The sequence below is a fragment of the Silurus meridionalis genome, chromosome 6, assembly GCF_014805685.1.
Source record: "Silurus meridionalis isolate SWU-2019-XX chromosome 6, ASM1480568v1, whole genome shotgun sequence".
Classification (NCBI taxonomy): domain Eukaryota; kingdom Metazoa; phylum Chordata; class Actinopteri; order Siluriformes; family Siluridae; genus Silurus; species Silurus meridionalis.
The window spans coordinates 17,896,670-17,921,019 of NC_060889.1; the positions used below are offsets into that span (position 1 = coordinate 17,896,670).

Genomic DNA, 24,350 nt, shown 5'->3' on the forward strand with positions numbered 1-24,350 from the left:
CTTTAAATTAACGTCCTCACTACTAAACTGTGATGGAATACTCTTTTCAGATATCTGATTTGTTGTTAATTACGCCACTCTACTAACAAAGAACCTGGGATTGTTTTGGATGTTTTCTATGAGTTTGCTCAGGTGCTCAGCCCTAGCAGCATTTAGCGCCTGTCTGTAGCTGAGCATACTGTTTTTGCAATTCTAAAAACATCTAATTTAGGTTTTCTCCATTATCTCTCCAGAATATGGGCTGCTCTCTTGAGGGTATGAGTTTTACTATTATACCATGGTGCAAGTGTTTTTTCTCTAAACTATTTTAATTGAATGGGGGCAACGGTATCTAATTTGCTAGTGCGGATAGGGTCTATGTTGTAAGCCATTTAGTCAAGATCATTAGCATTTAGATGTTTAGTATACGGTGGTCGAGAAACAAATGCGAAAAACAAAACAGCAAATGCAAAAACAAAACAATAAACCCGAGAACAAAATAACAAATGCAAAACCAAAATAACAAATCCGAAAACAAATTAACAAATCCAAAAACAAATTAACAAATACAAAACAAATTAACAAATACGAAAACAAATTAACAAATCCAAAAACAAATTAACAAATATGAAGACACATTAACAAATCCGAAAACAAATTAACAAATCCGAAAACACATTAACAATTCCGAAAACACTACGACAAGTCAGACAAACCGGAAAAGGTAGGTATAGTTTGTGAATAGAAACTTACCGATCATTGGACGAGACACTTGTCATTCACCTGTATATCTTGACTGACAGTTGTCTTGTTCAATGAGCTGTAAGTTTCCATTCACAAACTATACCTACCTTTTTCGGCACCTGTCATTAAAAATATACAGGAAGTATGAAATCTTATAACTTTGTTTCTTGTACATGTGTAAAGTTCTCCGTTTATTTAAAAAAAACATTAATTATTTCAATTAGTGCACCTTTAAATATAAGGAAATAACAGAAGTAAACATTGGCAACCAAGGATAAACTGGAATTAATTTAAAGCTACTTTGGGGAAAGACATTTATATGCAGTGATGTTGGAGAAGCTGCAATATATCATGACATAAAGATTAGTTTTTACACTTTTACACATACAGTACGTTCCAACTTTCTCCTGCCACAGACTGTATTACATTATCTTTGGACTTAATAATAATAATAATAATATACTTCTGATGGGAAATATATATATATATATATATATATATATATATATATATATATATATATATATATATATATAATTGTACTTGTTATTGCCACGTTGTTTGTATATGGTTAATTGCTGAAAAATAAATAAATAAATAAATAAATAAATAAATAAATAAATAGGAAGAAAAAAAAGACTGTTGTACTTCCTGTATATCTTGAATGACAGGTGTCTCGTCCAATGATCGGTAAGTTTCCATTCACAAACTATACCTACATTTTCCGGTTTGTCTGACTTGTTGTGTTTTCGGATTTGTTAATGTGTTTCGTGCAACGGTTCAGACAAACCAGAAAAGGTAAGTATAGTTTGTGAATACAAACTTACAGATCATTGGACAAGACACCTGTCAGTCAAGATATACAGGTGAATGACAGGTGTCTCGTCCAATGATCGGTAAGTTTCCGTTCACAAACTTTTCCCTACCTTTTCCGGTTTGTCTGACTTGTGTTTTCAGATTTGTTAATTTGATTTTTGAATTTGTTTATTTATTTTTGCATTTGTTATTTTGGTTTTGCATTTGTTATTTTGTTTTCGGATTTGTTGTTTTGTTTTTGCATTTGTTATTTTGTTTTCAGATTTGTTGATGTATTTTGCACTTCTCGTCCACCGTATTAGTAAGATGCTGAGACGGATCAAGCAGGTTACTTATGAATCTGTCCATAGTGGTCGGAACAATTGTCCTACCAAATCGATATCGTTGGGAGACACAGCTAATCTGCTCTACCAGTACTGTGTACATTATGAGGTAATGGTCTGTGATATCATCACTGAGGTAAAATATCTATATCAGTGAAGTCTGCTCCTTGGGATATTATCAATTCTAGTGTGTGATTAACATAATAATACAGTAATACAAGCAGCACTTTATCATAATTGACCAAGAGGTCTTAAAGAAAAGGAGCTATATGGGAAATAGACATGGTTTCTATAAAGTTAGGTATATGTGTACTTATTTTACTTATGTGTATCTATTTGGTTTGTTGTACAACAGCGATCATAATTGTGAATTGCTTAATGTCTTACCCTAATAAAAAAACCGGACCTTGACCCTTGTCAGCTGTTCAACTATAGGCCAATATCAAACCTCCCCTTTATCGCCAAGATTTTAGAAAAGGTTGTAGCACAGCAGTTATGCTCACATCTATTTAGGAATAACATCTTTGAAATGTATCAGTAAGGATTTAAGGCCTCATCATAGCACAGAAACGGTGCTAGTTAAGGTGGTAAATGACCTATTATTCCCCTTTGATCAGGATTTTGTCTTTTTACTTGTTTCGCTCGACCTTAATGCAGCTTTGACACCATTGATCATACTATCCTGCTTGCTAGACTAAAGCTTAGGTGGCTTAGGTCTTCCTGGCTTAGGTCTTATTTGACTGATTGCTATTGGTTTGTTGATGTAAATGTTGACCACTTTCTGAGGTGAAGTTTGATATATACCGCAACAATTTGTCATAGGCCCCTTGTCTTTCTCTTTATATATCGCTTCCATTGCTATACTGATGATACACACCTAAAGGACATTAGAAAGTGAATGCTTGATAATTTCCTTCCGCTTAACTCAAATAAGACGGAAGTACTTTTACTGGGACCACATGCAGCTAGAAGCAAACTTCCGATTACGTAACATCTCTGGATGGTGTTTCTGTCTCAGTGTGTACAGCAGTCAAAGACCTTGGTGTGATTGAATGAATAATGTTACAGGATCGCATTCTTTCACCTTAGAAATATTGCAAAGATTTTAAACATTAAAATATTGAAGTCCCCCCACTCTCACATGATCACTCAGGTTTGTTGACGGTGGTGTGGTGGGTCGTCTCTTATCCCATAGAGCCCTCATGTTGGCATTACCCTCTAGTTCTCCCTTTTAGTTATGCTGCCATAGCGAGTCTTGCCAGAGTCCTCAACTGCACAGTGTCCTTAACTTTCATACAACAATAAGGACACATTATAATCCATATCCTTCTCCTCCTGTCACCACTATTACTTTCTTTCTCTCTCTCTCTCTTTCTCTCTTGGTTACATTAGACATGCTCCTGAGGTTCCAGTGACCACTGTTCCTGCCCCTCTTCCCTCCTTGGACATTGCTTTGTGTTCAATCTTTTTTTCAAATGACTTTTTAGTACAAATAAGATGAGTAAGAGTCTCATACGGGATCCAACAATAAAATACACTCAGAAAAATAGACAAAAGATTATTAAAAGCAAAATTTTAATGCATTTTTTAAAAGAATTTTAGGAAACCTTTTAACAACATTGTATAACATCAGCAAGAATGCAAAAATTATAATTCACCTCATTAAAAACAATTTCCCCAATACGTACTGTAGCACATAATATATTTTATTTCTTTGTTCCTTCTTATGCCATTTTTTGCACATAAAAAAGATCAAAAGTTCTAGCAATTAACATCAGTCAAGCTGTTCTGTTTCCATTGAAGATGAGCCCTATCACTAATGAAACAGAATGATGTGGATCTTAAAAGCAGGATAAGATCTGGATATAACCATGCATTTAGTTATGCCAATAAATTATCACCTTTAGTAGACTGTTGCAAGCATATCAATCAAGTCTTCAGTGCAGTGAAGCAAAATATCAGACCTTCATTTAATTATATATCAAAAGCTTCATGTCCTACAGGAACTTAAAAAGGTTAGAACAGTTTGCTGTAATTTTCAACATCCTTGCAATATACTGTAGGTGTTATTTTCAAATCACAGTTTAGTTGGTTAACCATATGCCACATCACTAACAGTGGGACATTTGTGTTATAACAAAACTTCATCTCTCTCTCTCTCTCTCTCTCTCTCTCTCTCTCTGTCTCTCTGTTGTATGCTAAGTGTCTATTTGATGTGTAAGAAGCACGAAAAAGTGTTTTGCATCTCAGGGACTGTTACATCTACACGTGTCTATCTGAAGAGTCTTTGGATTTTGAATGTTAGACATTTTCAGAAACATTTGTATCACAGCAAATCATAAATAATAAAATTAAAAAAATATATATAAAAAAAGGAAAACATCAATAATAGGAATATGAAATGAAAACCAACCCAAGCATCTAATTAAAACTAGACAGAAACATTGACTGTGAATGAACTAATGACTAATAAAAAACCCCACAAATTTCATTTAGCAATTTTATATATTTAATTAATGTAAAATCTGTTCAAGATGAAAATACAACTTATAGCCATGTGCAGCACGACGGAAAATATAATTCAAGCAATAATATTCTTCATGATGAATTTATGGGATGTATCATTCAACACATCAATATCAACAAATAAATTGAACAAAGCATTTAGCTGATGTAGTATTTAAATTGTATAGGGCAAGTGTCCTGACAATGTTAAAATAAAGAGATTGCAATAAACCACAACATTTATTTTTTAGGGTATTGCAGATATTGTCAACACCTTCATAATATTAAGTCATCATCATTACTTGTACTGAGTAGCTGATTTTTATTTTTATTTTATAATACATTTTATGTTCAGAGGTGGCAAAAGTACAAACATCCTTTACTCAAATAGAAGTGCAGATACTCATGTTTTTCTGGTAAATGTTATAATACCGAGTATGGGCTCTGACATGTACTTAAGTAAAAAGTAGCCATTTCAAGTACCTGTTTAAGTCTCACCCTAGTAACTGGATCTCACATCAGATTAATATATCAATATAAAAGGATAAAAATGTGTTACCTAATGAATGTATCCAGGCTGAACAACAACCATATAGAACACAAGCATAGAAAAGATGATGATGAGGTAATCAGGAATGTCTCTGTTCTCAGTCATGTTCGCATTACTGACTCCCTCTGTCTTATTCACATTAGCCCCATACTTCTTGTTGTCTTCTTCCTTGTTTGTTGTTAGCTTCATAAGCTAGCCTATGTATGTGGTGCATGATAGCTTGGAAATGACGCACCAGTGGTAGTTTGAAAACCCGTACAATGAAAAGAAATAGGTTGCTGGGCTGCAAACAGTATACAATGAGAAGGAAAAATATTGATCTTGTCACCACATGGACATGATGAAAAATAAAAAGTTGTCCTAAAATAAATAGTGAAGTACTGATACCAGAAAAATCTACTTCAGTAAAGTAATGAAGCATTTGTACTTTATTTCCCATCTCTGTTTTTGTTAGATTGTTTCTGTTTTTTGTTATGAAATCTAAATACATTATACATGTTCTGGTCAATAAGCTCCAGTCCTGAACTCAGACTTCAGCCTGAGTGAGTTTTGCATGTTCTCCAGTGCCCTACCACATCCCAAAAGTATTCCAGTAAATGGATTTTGCTGTAATAAATTGTGTCTCTAGGTGTAAATGAGGTTGCAAATGTACTGTACATGGTGCCATGTGACAGCCTGGAGTGTTGCTCCTGCACATCTGATGTTTCCACAGTGGGGTTCTGGGCCACTACAATTTTGACCTGTTGCATATTGAATGATGAAAATCTGTAATATTTCCTAACACATATACTCCTATTTCTTTTGTTCACTACACTTATATAAGACAAAGTGTATTTAATTAAAGGTCTGTCTGGTGTGTGTGAAATCCTGCTGTGCACACCCGCATTTCTGTTCGTATTGCCTAGCTGTAGGAGGAAACATGGGTTTTTGTGTATCCAAGGTAGTACACTATTAATATCTATAATTAGTATGTGCAAACAGCTCAAAATCAGCAGAGTGCATGTAATGAAGATGTTGCTTGCAATAGTGTGCAAAATTGTATTTATCTATTCATAGATGATGAAAATTATTGAAAGAGATCAAAAGAGTTATATTTGGACTGTTCTAAAACTTAAAAAAAAGGAATGCATTAACACAATCTCTTTATTGTGACACAACAGCATTATGTCACTGTTGTCAGTCTGGGCCAATTTTGTTTTCTTACTGGACAAGCTGAGTTGCTGATTGCTATATTTCTATGCATTAGGTAAGCTAGAAGCCATTGCCTGTTGGACTTTAGAACTAACACAGCAAAGTGTAATATTCCCGATTGGCCTTTGCTGGACATAGAACACCTGTGTAAGGCGTTCTGTCCTCCTGCAGTTTGCACCTGCCTTACAGGCTCGGCTGATGTGGCCTATAAGGCCAGGAGGATAAAGACATCATCTGTAAGGCTAAGAGAATGGATGACCCGCCTTGTGCATGGCTGTCATATTAAAGTTCATGCCCTCACAGAAATGCATGCACACACACAATCCTCCATGTGATCTCAACGCATGCTCATAAACTGTACACATATCGTTGTGCCTAGCCACCCACCCGCATGCCAGGTTCCCCTTAATTTATTCTCATCTGTAAGCACACATCCACCTGCACTAGAACATCACTCTTAGCTCCTCTCTTATTGGCCCTATCACAACCATTAGCTTCCCCATATCAACAATTCCTTTCTCCTTCCACTCAATAAACATTACCTGGGCTTAAATGATTCGGGATGATGAGATTACTGCCCTAAATTAAAGCCACTGCCAGACAGACTTTAAGTCATATTGACGTTTGGAATTGAGTCATTTGTTTAAGGGACCCAGTGCTGTAATCTAAAAAGTGCAGTATGTAGCTTACATCAAACTGAGCTATGATAGGTTATCATTAACTCTCTCTCTCTCTCTCTCTCTCTCTCTCTCTCTCTCTCTCTCTCTATTATAGGCTTCTCATTAGCTGTGGAAACAATGACTTAAGAACTGGATGAAAATAATCATTCAGATGCACAGTATTGTCAGTACATAGTGAGGACTTTATATGTATCTTTTTGTCTAAAGCAAAATACTCCACAATTATATTATATAAGATTATATGGACTTAGATACTGCCATTTCTTATAATATACTATGTTTTGCTATTAAAACAAATTCCTTCTTACTAGTGATACTGTAGATGTTTGCAAGTACATACATCTTGTCTGTATTTCCGAGCAATGCATAGTGTTTACCAAACCACTTTTAGATCACAGCTAGCTAATGCCATTTTTACATTATATGACCAAAGGTTGGACACCTAACTATAGCACATAGTATGTTCTTTTTGGAAATCCTGTTCCAAATGTAGTTTCAATTTGTTGTATCTTTCATCTCTCTGGAAACATTTTTCACTAGATTTTGGAGCTTTGCCTATTCAACCACAAGAGCATTAGTGAGGTCAGGACTGATGCTAGAGGCTTGATGCACTTTCAGCATCCCAGTTCATCCCAAAGCTGTTCAGTGGGGTTGAGGTCCTCTGTGCAGGTCACTGAAGTTGTTCCTCCACAAACTTGGCAAACCATGTCTTTATGCGATAATGACAATGTGCACTGGGGCATTGAAAGACTGGAACATGTTTGTATCTCTTAGTTCCAGCAAAGGGGAAGCATGCAAAGATAGCTTATTCAGTTGTGTGCTTCTGACTATATAATAACCAATGGGTTATATGGGTGTAATGTTCAGATCCAAACACATGTGAATGTATTGTAACTATTGTTATAAGTATTCGGTTCAAATATTGTATATATATTATCTATATTATCTATCTGTCTTTAATTTGTAAAACTGACAGAACCAGTCATTAGGCAAAGTTCTATTTATACACAATAGCACAAAGAGAGTGTGTGTGTGTGTGTGTGTGTGTGTGTGTGTGTGTGTGTGTGTACAAGACGCTGCTCGCTTTTTTATATCTAAGAATCCAAAATTTTCTTGTCTCAGCAGCGGTTCATCACTACAGGGGATATTTAAGTCACCATTCACACACTCATATACACACATTTCTTATGCACCTGGACTATGTATGTACCATCCCCATGATGACCTTCCAATGACATTATTATTAATGAAGCTAATTAATGTGATGCTTGCACCTAATTCTTAACCTTAACCTCAGTATCTAAAAGTAATAATTTTAGCTCTTTCAGTTTTCCTCCTGGGGGCCAACTAATTGTCCCCAGAAGGTCGAAACTGTCAGGTATTCTAATCCATTTGGTTCCCACTAAGATGCAAAGCCATGCCAAAGAAGGAGTGCTCTATGGGAGGAATATTTGGGTCACCAGGAGAAGAACTCAAATCTGGCACAATAACTGTGACACTGACACACTGGTCAAATTCTTGATTCTGAAGTACACAAAGACTGTGAGGGGGTTAAGGGTTGCAACAGAGCAGATGGGTTTCAGAAGGAAGTACTTGAACGCAATTAATACCGGCCTGCTATATAATGTGTAAAATGAGTGTCTAGGGTATGACAGAGTCAGAGGGCAAAGGGAGACAGTGAGAAGATAAAAAGGGAAACAGTCTTGTCAAAAGTGAGATGGCTTCACTACTGACCCAATGGGTGTGACTGGAAGATATAAAATAAGGAGAGATGGAGACAGAAAGATGAACTTCCTGATTAATTGATTTTTCTATTTAACCAATGGCTTCATGTTTTGCCATCTGCTTATTATTAATTTTTGGAATTTCACAGAACAAGTCTCTATATGTCATTCTACAAAGCCTGAGACAAAATAAAATCCAGTTATCCAGTTATGGCAAGCGTATATTTAAATTGTCATGGTTTTGTTTTTGACTAAACAGTTGTAAACTTGATTGATTGTAAACAAATAAGTCCTTGACAATGCATTTTCAACATTTAGAAAATGTGTAGAATTTGCAGTTCAATCCAATAAAAACATATTGCACAATGAATGTTTAATCAAGAACATTCCCTGACTTCCGTTCTAGTACAATGTGTCTTTTCTTTATCTCCTCATAATTTTATATGAACAGTGTTTTACACTTGAGTGCTTTGCAAGTCCCTGTTCACCCTCTAAGAGGCTGGACCAACAATCAATACATAACCCTCGCCGGCAAACTAAACAATTGAGGCATAATTTGTTATTGTGCTGTGGATAGCGGAGTGCACACGAAGGAAATAAGGTGTCCCCAATTGACCAATGCAAGACCAGTCTGCTGGTTATTTATAACATGAATTGTACTTGTTTATTGCTTATTATGTTCTGCCTTTTTTTTCGGGGGAGGAGGAGCTGAAGAATAAGTCTGTGCTGGAAAAATAGTAGGGCAGACAAAGCCCCCTGGCCTAGACAGAACAGTTTCATTAGGACCGAGGAAGGAGGCCATTAAAGGGGGAGGATAATAGTCAACTTTTTTTCAATGAGTTAGAGGATCTTGGATATAGGTTTATCTTAGCTGAAGGATAAAGGAAATAAGGGTCAAAGTGCAAGGAACAAATGAGTCTGGTTAAACAGGAGTGCTCAAATTCTGCAACATCAATTTTAAAGTTTGCAGCAAGAAAGACATTTCAGATTATTGTAAGAATAAAGATATAGATAAATAGATAAGTATATGCAGTATTACTACTAATACTAATACTGTAATTAATACTACTTCTGTTAGTAATAATAATGACAATAAAAAATAAACAAATAATAAAAATAAAATAACTTAAGATTTGCATTCCAGATTTTTAGTTCCTCATCGGCCCTGGTAAAGGACACACATATTAAAGGCTTATGTCAACATAATTCTGTATAATTTTGTTTGTAGGGTTCCATTATATCAATAATTGTTTCAGTAACATACTAAGATTGAAAAAAAATCAGAGTACTGTATGATCATCTAGCAACCCTATAGGACATGATGAATGTCTTCACACCAGATCAGTTCTGTCATTGTGGCTCAAATGGGCAAGGGACACAAAAGCGTTCCAATTTTTCACTTCTTTCATAAAGCAATGTTGACAAACATCATGCAGTTTGCAAGGTCATTTGTCAGATTTTTGCCACGAGGGGGGTGACATTCAACTGCAAAACCTTCTTGATGAAGAGATAACATATTGCACTGAGACTCAACCACAAACTTCTCACCATTCATCAGAATGAAGCGGGCAGAAAATAGTTTAGTTTTGTTTTGTTTTGTTTTGTTTTGTTTTGTTTTGTTTTGTTTTTAAACACAGTGTGCTACTTTCTGTGAGAAAGTTTTCTTTATTCCACGGCGTGTTTATACTAAAGGATTTGATCATTAACGCTTAACTTATAAAAAAAAAAAAAAAAAACACAATTATTATGGATAGGTAAACATGAAAATACATTGCAGGGAAAAAGAAAAAAATGATAAAACACTGTCTTACACTCTCTGTTCTAAAGGATGTACATTTCCACTTGTCTACACCTTAACACTCTATCCAGTACAAACTTTATCCAGTCGATATTAGCCTTCTGCTAATGGGCGCCTAACGCCCTTACAACTCCCAGTCAGCCTGGCCCTGTATCTGACAGAACTTGCCAGTGCTGATAGTATTGATTAGTTAGCCTGCTCATGGTCTAATGAACACAGACTTTCCCCAACACCCACACTGCCCATTCCCTATGAGGAATAGGGGGTTAGTTGGCTTGGCTGGCACTGAGCACTTTGCAGCCAGATCACTGTATGTTGTGACTTTTCATTGGCAGGATTACTGGCTCTCACTGCTGCTTTGAGTCATAAATTATTCTAAATATAAGTAGAACTAAATATATTGTAGAATTTACAATAATAAATACTGATTTTCTAAATATTTGCAATATTAAAAAATAAGTTTACTAGCCAATATTTCAGACAGAACAATATAGATATACTTGATAACACCATATGCAGGTTTTCAGTTTGGATGTAATTTTAAAACATGGATGGCAACCTTATTGCTTTTTGCAGAGAGACCTAGAAACAGAGTAAATGATGCTAAAGTGTGTCTTAGTCGAGGTCAGTCCATTCCTCATCTTGATAACTCAAGGTTTACTTCACCCCATGGGAAGTGATGGGCATTTCACAATATTCTCACCTGTCCTGCACTGTCCTTTATCTCACTCCTTCCTATGGTAGTTTGAAAGTTCCGAAGGGTTGTTCAGCTTTCACATTCTGTCTTTATTATTTTTTGCTTTCTACACAATCCTTTTAGAGTCTCATGTATCAACCTACTATTATCTTGTCTGCTATTTTTTTCATTAACTATATACAAGTATTTTCTATTTTTTCCCAATTTTCTTCCATTTTCTTCCTCAGTGTACCTCTTTGGGTGTTTTTCCCCCTTTTCTTTTCTTATTTATGTTTCTTTCCTTTCTCACTCCCATCACTATCACACTCCTTCAGACTCAATGCCTTATGCTGCTGCTCTCTTGCAGATTGCCAGCCTTGCAGGCCAAAAGTATAGCTTGCATCTGTGTCATAAGAGGCAGGAAATTGGAGTGTTTGGGGGTGGAGAGAAAGGTGCTGTTCTGAGTAATTTAGCCTGAACAGCTTCCAGGGGAAGAAGGCAAGGCCTGGGCCATTGGGCACAGGCTTTTACACTCAACTGGGAGACACACGCACACACACAAACTGTGTGTGGAGTGGCAGCATGCTGTGTACAATGAGAATCCATTCAGTCAATCACACACACACACACACACACACACACACACACTCATGCACACACACACTTACACATACTTATTGAAAATGCAAGGAACGTTTCCAAGTCCTTACACCAACCAGGCAAACAGTAAAATGTTATCCCAGTCATTAAGCTGGATACAATCTACATATGAAATGTAACTTTCCCAAATTAATTTAACTACCCATCTGTGTATGGCTTTCAGATGTAATTTGTAGAGCAAGACAAATACGGTGGTCAGCTAAAAGTGATTTAGATCCCAATTTAAGAATTGACAAATGTACATAATAGTGCATTTCATTAGCATAAAATCTGATCAGAATTTCACATCTCAAAAATGAAGAGGGAGGGGGCAGCACTCTGTCATGCTTTATGGTCAAAACATAGGTGCAGAAACAAATGAATAAAAAAATTTGGGCAGTGAGCAGAAGTCCATGTTCCTGGCTGAAGCTGCTAGTCTAGAGAGAGCCATATTATCAGCCAGTGAAGATGGGCAAAGCTGAGGTAGGCAGACAGCAGCCGTTTTGGATAGAGTTTTGGGATTGCTGAGAGATCGTAACAGAAGGGTAATGTCATCATATTTTATGAGGCAGAAAGTGGGGGCAAAATGGTAATAGCTAGCAGGCAACAATGTTGGTATTTTGAGCAGAGTGTAGGAGTGAAGAGTTGCCTCTAGCACATTAACTATCACGCAGGAAATACTGAAACAGAGTAACCAAAATCAGTTACCATACACGCTTAATTTTTAGCTACTGGGACAAGCCAGTCATAGCTAGGCAAACTAGACTTATGCATTATTTATCCTTCCATTTTTTGCTAAATTATCTGTCACTCCCACTGTCACACAAAAATACTAAAAACAGCATGGGTTCCATGAGAAAAAGATGTGGGCTAAACAATAGGGAGAACATGTAACGAGTGCTGCTGAGCCATTACATGCTCGGCTACACCTGCTGTGTGCATGGGTGTGGGAGTGGGAGTGTGTGTGAGCAATGTGTGATGGATGATAAGGATGATGAGTGATGATATGCAAATGCCACAAGGGAGAACACCTGAGCTTCAGTTACTCGCCTGACTCAGACAAAAAGAGGCACAGAGAGAGAGGGAGAAAAGAGAGAGAAAGAGAGAGATGTTTTTCTGCAAATCATACCCACAAATTATCCCTCTTTATGTATTTAAAGGTACCAAAGGCAGCAAAACCATATGTTTCAGTAAAAGACTTAAATTAGTGTGAACATTAATATCTCATATAAAAACTTTCTTTCGGCTTCTCCCATCAGGGGTCGCCACAGCGGATCATCCGCATGTTTGATTGGGCACATGTTTTTATGCTGGATGCCCTTCCTAACGCAACCCTCCCCATTTATCCGGGCTTGGAACCGGCACTAAGAGTGGCTGGGGTTGGTTCCCTGACCGGGATCGAACTCGGGCTGCAGCAGTCAGAGCGCCGCATCCTAACCACTAGACCACCAGGGGACCTAACATTAATATCTCATATAGTTCATTAAAAAACTATTGATAAATAAATTGTTTAAATATAACTGATCATAACAATTGGGAATAAGCAATATTTCAACTGAACATTTTGCACCAAAAGCCTCCTTTTATAATACAGAACATGCAAAAATGAAACATAATTTATATCTAAGACAGTTTAAATGGTAGACAGAGTTGAATTCAGGCCAGATAAATGCTTTTTTGTAGTTTATTTTTTATTTATTTATGTAATATATGCTTTTTGTAGGTGGTCATAAACATCATAGCTGTCAGGAATCCACCTGCCACGCCCCCCTCGGCAGCTGTCACGCTGCCTCGTTCTGCCACTCCCAGCATTAAAGAGAGACAGGTGTCAACAGGTGTTACCGATTACCCATATAAGCTCTCATTTCCATCTCACTCGTGTCGGACCTACTCAATGGCTACAGACACAAACCTCGTTCAAGACTGCTAGCAGGCCCCGCTGGTTCCGTGGATTACTCTCGTTCCGTGGATTACTCTCGTTCCTAGGATTACCTTTGTTCCATGGATTATACCAGTTCCGAGGATTCTACCTTCCATGTGGATTCGACTCCCTTTCCTCATCGGATTACACAGGCATTACAGACCCGACCCACATCACGGTTTGTAGCGATCTCGATACTGTGTTCATGAACTAAACTCTCGTGATAAATATGATAGAGCTGCTCCCGCTTCTGGCTCGTGGTTCGTACCCTGACAGAAGGTCCGACCAGTACAGAAGGAGGAATCACCCTACCGTGATGGTTCGGCAGCCAAGCTCCGCTTCGGATTTTACCCGGAAGTTCGCTTCCGCTAGTTTAGGGGAATTCCCGGCTTGCTTCTCCGGCGAGATGACAGAGTGGGGGGGATTCCTACGGAGTGTCGACAGGTATGTGGATGTGCAGTCATCCCAATTCCCCACCGAGCGGGCCAAGATCGCCTTTTGCATTTCCCTCCTGTCTGTAGATGCTCTCTATAGAGCCAGCAGGCTGTGGAGCGCCAAGGAAGGCGATTTTGGTTCTTACGCGGATTTCATCAGACAATGGCAGATCTCCATGTCTGCACAGTCCAGAGATCCTTAGCGCGCGCCGCTCCGATCCAGTATTCAGGCGAGGGTGCCGCTCAGCTCCAGGGCCGCGAAAGGGACGTTGTACCGCTGCCTGGGCACGAAAAGGAACGCGTACCGCCGCCGGAGCGCAGCACGAACGGGACGTCCGCGGATCGATGGTCTCGCCTCCAAATTCCCCACAAGGCGACGTCTCGCCTCCTAGTCCATCTGAAGGTAAGCCCTTTAACGGCAATGTCTCTTCTCTAAGTGCCTTTCATGGTGACGTATCGCCTCCAAATGTTCCTGACGGCAACGTATCGCATCTGAACTACGCCGGCTGTGAGCATCGCATGGCCTCTGGACTCCACCGTGGGCGTCGGCCCCCAGTTTCTTCCGATTTCTGCCGAGAACGTTGCTCTGCCTCTGATCTCCACTGAGGACGTTGCTCCGCCCCTGATCTCCCCCGAGGGTGTCTCTCCACCTCCAATCTCTGCCCAGGGGGTCGTCCAGTCTGTAAGCTCCCCTGAGGACATCGCTCATCCCCTGATCTCCGCCAAGGGCGTCGTGCAGCCTCCGGTCTTCGCCTAGGGTGTCGCTCCGTTCCGGACCTCCGTGGTGGAGGTCACTCCACTCCAGGCCTCCGCAGGGGACGTCGCTCCACCTCAGATCTGGAGGCTATTACAACAGTAAATGGGAACTAAATGTTGAATGGTATGTTCAAAAGTCATGTAGAATCTTATGGTCAGGTATCCACAAAATCTTGTTCATATACTGTGGTTTAAAAAACTTAAAAAAATGCAGTGAAGAAGTCAAGGGTAGAGCTTAATATGATGCTACCTCCAGCCTGCTTTTAGAAACAGTATATATGTTGGCAGTATATTAGATTAGCTAGTATAGATGTATAAGAAATGTCCTTTTGAGGTTTGTGTAGGGCATGTGTCTTGCATAAAATATTTCTGTGTGTGTATATATATATATATATATATATATATATCTGTCATTCAAGATATACAGGAAGTACAATAGTCCTTTTTTCCCCATTTATTTGTTTGTTTATTTATTTATTTATTTATTATTAAGCAATTAACCATATACAAACAACGTGGCAATAACAAGTACAATTATATATATATATATATATATATATATATATATATATATATATATATATATATATATATATATATAAGAAAAAGTTAATATTGAGCTTTTTCTGTGATCCAGCAGGTGCAGTTAAATTATAAAAGCAAGCTAAAGCTGAAAAGGTTGCATCGTTGGAAGCCTGTTTCCTGAGAGCCTTTTAAAAGCTACCCAGTTCAGAAAACCCTGCTCAAGAAATAATGGATTCACTGATTTATATATTTATTACTGCAATTGTTTTTCTAATCACTAATAGGCTCTTTCAATCACTATTTTAATTACTATTTTTTCTGTTGAAATTATTTCCTGGTTCATGAACAATAATATATTTTTAATATTTCATTTCTAAAAATTTTCCTTGTTTTGTGGTATCTTGTGTATTATTCTCAAGGTCTGTTCGAAAGAACATATATTGAATGTCAAATTGAATAATGTTTTTCATACTAGCTAAACAGAAAAATACCACATAACAGAAAAATATCCAGGTTTTTATTTTAAAATGTTTCAAAAAACGTCTATGCATTGGCTGCACTACAGTGACTAGTTGACTGCATTCACTTTAAAGTGACAGTACATGTCCACAGAGTGATGTGTTTAATTAGCAAATCATGACTGACTGAGAGAGACTAAGAGGCTGATTCATTTTTTTCTGCCCTTCTCTCAATGGGTCAACTCAATTTCAGCCTTGCTGCAAAGCCTCTCTATGTCTGTTTGAAGTCACCAGCTTTAAGTAATGTCAATGACAGTCTCAAAGTGCATGAAATATGAAGAAAAAAAAGTAGAGATTATAGAGAATGGTGAGGACAATTTAAAGGTGGGACAAATTCTGGATTTTTACAAAATGTGCATCAAGTTGACGTTTACTGTTGTGTATGTGAAAACAGTGTGCAGTATATAATTGAATTCCTACTGAACTTGCAACAATAAGCACATACATAATTCTCTACAATATATAAGGGATGGTACAAATTATATTTTGAATATTAGGATGTTACAATCAGGCAATTGCCCTAAGTACTTTTGCTCAATGTTTATGTAGTGTGAAGCATTGCTAAAACAAATTACTACATTCATTCATGCCATTTGATCTATGCACATACACAGTACATTCCAAATCTATGTAGAACCTGAGTGACAACTCTTTACCACATAACTCCATTACTGGCTGAATCTGACAGCTCATTATTGCAAGGGATTTGCTTCCTTTTCAGACTTAATAGCACTTAAAAATGCTTGCTGTCCCCATCTTGCACACCCATGTATAGCCGTGCATTTTTGAGAAGGGGAAATCTTATTTCCACAGCCTTTCGCAATAAGACCAGATGGTGTGGCCAGAGCTGATAACAGCTGTCCAGCCTGCAATGTCACCTACATCGACAAGAATACTGAGAAAGATGGAAACAGGATTTTAATGGTTTCAGTTGCTGAAAAGTTACACCATTATACCAGAGAATTATAGTAGTCAGCTAATGAACAAATAGCATGGTCTGCTATAATAGAGATTACAACAAACATACAACAAATATCTGCATGAAAAATCTGAATATTTAACTACAGTAAATATTGAGAATCACAAAAATACAACATATGTCTATCAATCTATCTATCTACATGGTGCATTCCAAAAGTATTCAGACCCTCTTCCTTTTTTTATGTTGAAGCCTTATACTACAACCATTCAAACTGATGTTTTCCCCTTATAAATCTGCTCTCAGTACCCCTTAATGACATGAAAACTGTGACAAAGTGAAATTCTAGAAATGTCTAATGTCTGAAATTTAGCCCATGTGCTTCCCATCTCTGTTGATCTTTAATAAGATGTTTTTTTTTATAACCTTGACTGAAGCCTACCTGTGGTATTGTTTATTAATTAGACATGATTGGGAGAGGAACACACCTCTCTATAAAATGCCTCACAGCTGACAATGCATATTGAGCAAAACCCAAGCCATTTGGTCAAAGGCCTGCCTGCAGAGTTCAGAGACAGAATTGTTGCAAGTCACAGATCTTTGGAAGGCTAGAAAATAATTGCTGTTGCACTGAAGATCCCCAAGAGCACAGTGCCGAATTGAACAATTGGGATACTTACTAAAGGCCTTAGTAGGAGAGGTAACCAAGAACCTAATGGTCACTCTGACGGAGCTCTGGAGATCCTGTGTTGGCATGTCCACCAATCTGGGCTTTATCAGAGTGTCAGAGTCAGAGTGGCTAGACTAGACAATGACCCAACAGGCACCTGAAGGACTTTCAGACTGTGTGAAACAACATTTCTTGTCTGATAAATAAATTAATTTACTGTTCGGCCTCAAATCAAAACATTATTTCTGGAGGAAACCAAGCACTGCTCATCATCTGCAAAAACCATCTCAACAGTAAATCATGATGGTGGAAACATCATATTGGGGGTGATTTTCTGCTGCTTGGACCTGACAACTGGTATGGGTTATGGGAAAACTGTAGAATGGAGGAAAGAGATATCACAGCACACAGCCAAGACAAAGCAGGAGTGGCTTAGGGACAACTCTGTGAATGTCCAATAGTCCTGACTTTAAACATTGAACATCTTTAGAGAGACTTGAAAGTGGCTTTCCATCGGCGTGCCCCATTCAACCTGGCCTAGCTTGAGAGGATTTGCCATAAAGGATGTCAGAAAATCCCCCAGTCCAGGTGTGCAAAGCATGTTGTGTCATACCCAAAAATGGCAACAATTTACAAAGTAAAGGGTCTGAATACGATAATGTACATGTGCTATTAAATTATTTTTAACTGTAATAAATTTACAGACATTTCTAGAATTCTCTTTTCACTTTGTCATTATGGGGTACTGAGTGTAAATTACTAAGAAAAAAAAATATTTTAATGATTATAGTATCAGTATAGTATAACTTTATGGCCACTTGCCTAATATTGTGTTGTGTCTCTCTTTTGCTGCCAAAACATATACTATTTTCATGTTTAAATTCCATTACAAATTCAGTCCCCATTTGCTGTTGCACATTCAACCACAAAGGCATTAGTAAAGTTACAATATTTTACAAAAATGAGTACACCCCTCACATTCATGCAACCATTTTAGTATAACTGCTCAAGGGACAATACTATAGAAATGAACCTTGGATATTTTAGAGTAGTCAATGTGCAGCTTGTATAGCAGTACAGATTGCCTGTCCTCTGATAATGTAAAAAAAAAAAAAAAACCTTAGTGTGTTAAAATTGTAAAAATAACTGGTAAAAAAAAAAAAAAGTGAGTACACCCTAGGTGAAAGCTGTATGTCATACAAAGCATGCAAAGCCACATGTCCTATTTATCATGTTCGTGTTTTTTCTGCTTGACAGGACCATACACATTTGTGTATCTTGTATTAGAGCAGTTAAAGTTTATTTCGTGTTTTGAGTACAATTCTCTCATACTGACCACTGAATTTTTAACATGGCACTTAATGGCAAAGAATTCTGTGAGGATTTGTGAATTAGAATTGTTGCTCTCCACAAAAATGGCCTAAGTTATAAAAACACCAGTAACACCCTGTATACAGAGGTTTATAAGACGGGTTCCACTCAGAACAGGCCTCACAAGGGTCGATCAAAGAATTTGAGTCCTCGTGCTGTGCGTCAGGTGCAGAAGCTGGCTTCAAAAAACTGCCAGCGTTTGCCTTTAGATGTTGCAGAGGCGGAAGGTCCACTTGTCAGTTCTCAGACCATACGCCACACACTGCAACAAGTCGGTTTGCATGGCCTTTGTCCCAGAAGGAAGCCTCTTCTGAAGCTGGCTCGCTAGAAAAAAAGCCTGCAAACAGTTTGCTGAAGACAACCTGTACAAGGTTGTGGTCTGATGAGTCTAAGATAAACTTGTTTGTCTCAGATGGTGTCCAACATATTCGGCAACACCCTGGGAAGTAGCAAGAAAATTGTTTTACCTACAGTCAAACATGATAATGCTAGCATCATGGTCTGGGGCTGCATGAGTGTTGCTGATACTGGGGAGCTGTGGCTCATTGAGGAAAACATGGATTGCAACATGTACTTTTTGAAACAGAATATGATGCCTTCCCTTTAGAACTGGGCCAAACGGCAGTTTTCCAACATAATAATGACCCCAAACACACTGCCAAGATGACAACTGCCTTTCTAAAGGTGAAGATGATGAAGTGGCCAAGTATGTATTCAGATCTGAACCCTATTGAGCACCTGTGGGGCATCCTCAAGCAGAAGGTGGAGAAGCAACATGTGTCTACCATCCATTAGCTCTGTGATTATGGACGAGTAAATGAGGATCGTCTTTGGGCACAGTTTTGACATGTTCACTTAGTGTGTACTCACTTTTGTTGCCAGCTATTTTGACAATTGACTACTCTAAAGTATATCCAAGTTTCATTTCTATTGTATTGTCTCTTTAGGACATTGTGGCAGCGGGGGCGTGGCCGAGCGTCAGTTTGTGAATGGGGGGCGAGGCAGGACGCAGGTAAGCAGGGATTTGCCTCACCTGCAACTAATAAAACCTGATGTCTGTGCTTTCGTTTCAGTGGTCAAGATGCGCATAAAAGCCGAGGGAGCGGAGGCGTGTGTGTGTGTGTGCCAGTAGTGCCGTGTGAACACGGAGCGACCAGACACCAGTGTGACATACCAAAATATTAAATAAAAAGCGGCGGTGACGCCAGTGAACCGACCTGTTGTGGTTGTCCTTTTTCCTCCCTCCCACTCGCTCTCCCACAGACATATAATTAAATGGTTGCTGAAATGTGAGGGGTGTACTCAATTTTGTGAGATACTGCAAATTCTGATATAGAGTGAGGAAGCCTAGGGTTCACTCAGTGTTCCAATTCATCTCAAAGTTGTTCAATAGGGATGAGGTCAGAAATCTATTGCTGGCCACTTAAGATTTTAAATTCCAACCCATGTAAACCATGTCTTAAAGGAGTACAGGGGCATATGTTTGGGTCTCCTAGTTCAAGTGAAGGTAAAATGTAATAATACCGCAAACACCTTATTTTGTGTGCCTACAACTTTGTTGTAACAATTCTGGGAAGATCGATATATGAAATATATTTATTTGTACAATATACAGTATATCAATGCTTAAAATGTGTTTTAATAGACAATGGAATTTTGCACTATTCACAAATACAAATACAACAATAAATGACATAGTAATACATTATATTGCATTACTTGATTCATGCATTTCAACTTCACTTCCAAATGAATAGCAGTTTATGCAGCTAATAGCTGCTACATTTCAAGCTTTTATTTATATGTAGGTTTATTTCTTTCATGTAGGGTTTATGTATGTGATTCAGTGGATTTTGGAAAATGAATTTTCTTTATTTTCATTCTTAATTTTTCTAAGCATTTGAGTACAAAGAAACAAACTGGCATAAGGAAAAGCAGGACAAAGTGAAGTTCAGTGCCAACAAGTGTTAACTGATGACAGTTTAGAGACTTTCATTTTGGTTTGAAGATTTATTATTATTATATTCCATGTGATCCACACACAGATGGATTGGTGGCTCTGGAGAAAAAAAGGTGAATATGACAGACAAATGGGCAGTAATGGAAGACACTTACACTGCTGGCTTACCATGGCAGCAAATGTCAGTGTCTCCATCTGTTCCCCTCTGATGACTCTCACTGTGTGATAGGTAGCGACTGCTGGGCACTCCAAGATGGCAGACCTCTTCCCTGTCTTCCGTGCCAGGTGTTTGGAGCAAGCTGTGTGGAGAACAAGTGCCCTCTTAGCCATGCCAAGAGTGACCGGAGGCTACGGCCAGGAGATCGAGATGTCTCGTTTTATCAAACGCACTGCATTTGTGGGTCGTTTGGCTTGGCTACTAACTCAGGGGACAGGCACAGTAAGCCCTGCACAGAACTGAGGGCTATTTGATGTGGCATTTTGAGCCTGGCGGAGGAACTCTGGGGCTTGTTTGATCCTCACTCTGGGTGATTTTTGGAAGGACACTTTATGTTCCACACTCCCGCTGGAAGAAGCAATCACAGTTTCTGGTTGTATCCCAGTCCAAAATGGTTGCTTCCATTCCAAATGATTCTACCAATGGGCAAATTAAAGCAGATGCACTCTGCTGGCCACTCTGGTTTGAGACTTCATGTACAAAAAAAAAGTGGAATAGAGAGGCAATTGTTCATGCAGAATATTTATATGATAGTAAGAGAGAGGAGAGAGAGAAAGCGAGATAAATAGCTAGGAATTGAAATTGTTTGAGAGCCCAAGAGATGAGAGAAAGCATAACTAAAGTATCCCTGTCTTGGCCTTAAGGTGTATTAGCTCTCCATGCTACTCACTCAAAATGTATGATGTGCTTCACACTTTTCCCTCCTGCTTTGGGCTGCTGGAGAAAGAATGACCATTACTTCTAATACTGAGCTAAACCCAAGATGGCTGGGCCTTGACACCTGAAAGTCAAAGCCTTCATTTCACTTTCTTTTTCCTGTTGAATCCTGCCCAAATCTCTTCTTTTACAGATTTAAACAGTGTTCATTTCTTAATTAATAAATGATCTCAAAATGAAACTATAGATAATAGTTTCATTTTGAGATAATTTATTAATTAAATAGCTTCTTGTCTACCTTGTTGACTTTTGTTCTACATAAAAGGGGTCTGAATGCTGGATGTGAGCCTACTAATCACACTCTTTGGCCAGTGGGTAGACCACCCTCTTGCAGTCATTTGGTCTCACTGTTGGAAAGTAAGGCTTAGCACCAAACAGGAGGCCACTGACAGACATACAGGCAGACACACACACACACACACACACACACACACACACACAATTAACTTAACACATTGCCACACTTAAGAGTATGTATGATTATTATGAGTATTCTTGATTAACAGGCAGCTGCAGAGACAGCTGGCTTGGCAAGGGAGCTCTCCATCAGTAACAGCCATTTTGGAATAAAATGCAACAGCACAAATATATTCGCATGTCTATACACAAACATACTGTATAGAAAGATTTTTGCCAAAAAAGCAACTGCTCATTTTCCTCATCCTTGTCGTTTGCCTTGTTCAGCCATACAAGCAAACACACTCTCACACCCAAACAGCTCCTTCAACAGCCCTTGAACATGCAAATCGGGTCCAAACTTTAATTTCCTCCAAGAACGTGGGGGGTCCAGGAACCGGATGCTGAGGGGAGAACATTGGAGCTCAGATGCATATGAGGGAGTCGGGAATGTACATTGAGGAAGTGCATCCAAGCCCCATGCCACCTGGCATAAACATAAATGCTACAAATACACCAAGGGAGGCTCAGCAAGGTGTCTGATGGGTGGGTCTGCTGTATGTGTGTTTCCGCTCTTGTGGATAAGGGTGAATTTAGCATGCATTCTAAAATCTTGTTTATTATGAATTTATGAATACATTTAAGCTGCCTTGAATACTGCTGTGCTTATCATTTTATCAACTTATTTAGATGTCAGATAGAACTTGGATTATAATAAGTGTAGCCCAAAAAACTGAGTGCTATTCACCTTGCCTTTGGCCACTAATATTCACTTTCATCCTTTTTTTTTTCTTGTGTTCTACTGATTTTTTTTATATTATCTTGTGTCTCTGTATTTCTTTCTCTCTGTCCCTTAAAATATGTTATCCAACCCCCTCCCCCCTCTCTCTCCTTTCTTTCTCTCTGTCTCTGTCTTTCTCTCTCTCTCTCTGTCTCTCTCTCACTCTCTCCTTCACTTTATCTGTCTCTCTCTCTCTCTCTCTCTCTCTCTCTCTCTCTCTCTCTCTCTCTCTCATTTCATCTGTCTCTTTCTCTCTCTCTCTCTATCTCTCTCCCTCACTTCATCTGTCTCTTTCTCTCTTTCTCTCTCTCTCTCTCTCTCTCTCTCTCTGTCTCTCTTTCTAGGTTCTTCTGTCTCTCTAAGGTTCAGGAAAGCATGGAATCTGTCATAATAAGCCTACTGATCTTGCTTGCTCTCTTTCAATTTAAAACTCCCCACTACTGCAATCAGTATGGTTTTACTTTTACAGATCCAAATCTAAGGAATCTGATAACATTTTGTTTTACAGTAGATATGAAATTAAAAATAAAATGTTTTTTGTACTTAGTCTCTCATCCGACTAGCCAGAATATAATAGTGACTATCAGCTAAAATGTACTCTACTTTTATTTTTTTAGGTTTAGGCTATGGGTGCTCAGTCTTTGATCATTCTGAGTTTGTTGCATATTCATTGTGATAATCACTGTAAAACCTTTTTTTATTTTTCACTGACAGCTTGCTGCTGGTCTTCAGTTTAGTGTGTTCTGTGTGGCAATAGACATCTACTGTAGGTATGATTGTAATTCTATCATAAAACTATCATAATGAGAGTGAAACGACAAACACAGCGTGTGTGTTTTATCGTTTTTACCAACTTTTATCATTTTAGCTTTGTAACTGAATAAATAATGCTGGTAATATTACAGTCTGATATTTAGACAGGGTTCAAAGCTATATTTTAAACACTAAAATCATCAATGTGTGAATCTATTCTGTTAAAAAAACTCATTCCTTGGGATAAATGTATGTACATGCAGTCACAATCAAAGGTACATTGTTATTGAGAAGCCCAGAAGATTTTACAGGTGGAATAACATTTCATACCCTCCTATTTGAGACATGCTGTCATGTCATTATACAATTATTTACTTGCTCTATAAATATAAGAATTATTGAATATTGATATTACAAACCCAATTCCAAAAATGTTGGGACAGTGTGCAAAACAAGCCAGATGGTTCCTCTCCTTCTCAGTCTGGAGAATGTGGTATCATTGTTTAAAAAAAATTAAATAAAAAAAACAATATACAATGATTTCTGGAGGTTTTAATGAGCCCATGCAGTGATTTCCAGTCCAGAATCATGACTTTTTAAATGCAGTGCTGTCTGAGGGTTCAAAGACCATGGGCATCTAATATTTATTTTTGCAATTGTTCCATGCACACAGAGATTTCTTGAGATTCTTTGAAAGTTTTGATGATATTATGTACTACAAATGATGAGATATGCAACTGTTTTGCAATTTTATGTTGAGAAATTATTCTAAAATTGTTCCACAATT

General features: G+C 38.1%; 1 long non-coding RNA gene across 2 annotated transcripts; it reads left to right on the forward strand.

The window, feature by feature from the left end:
* Positions 1–1,715: 1,715 nt before the first annotated feature.
* On the forward strand, positions 1,716–19,955 carry LOC124387668. 2 transcript variants are annotated; one of them, XR_006926206.1, is made up of 3 exons: positions 1,716–1,998; positions 13,349–14,860; positions 19,813–19,955. It is a non-coding gene; the product is annotated as an uncharacterized LOC124387668 (long non-coding RNA). The 2 variants fall into 2 exon arrangements; XR_006926207.1 differs by having other exon boundaries at positions 1,716–1,971.
* Positions 19,956–24,350: the final 4,395 nt, after the last annotated feature.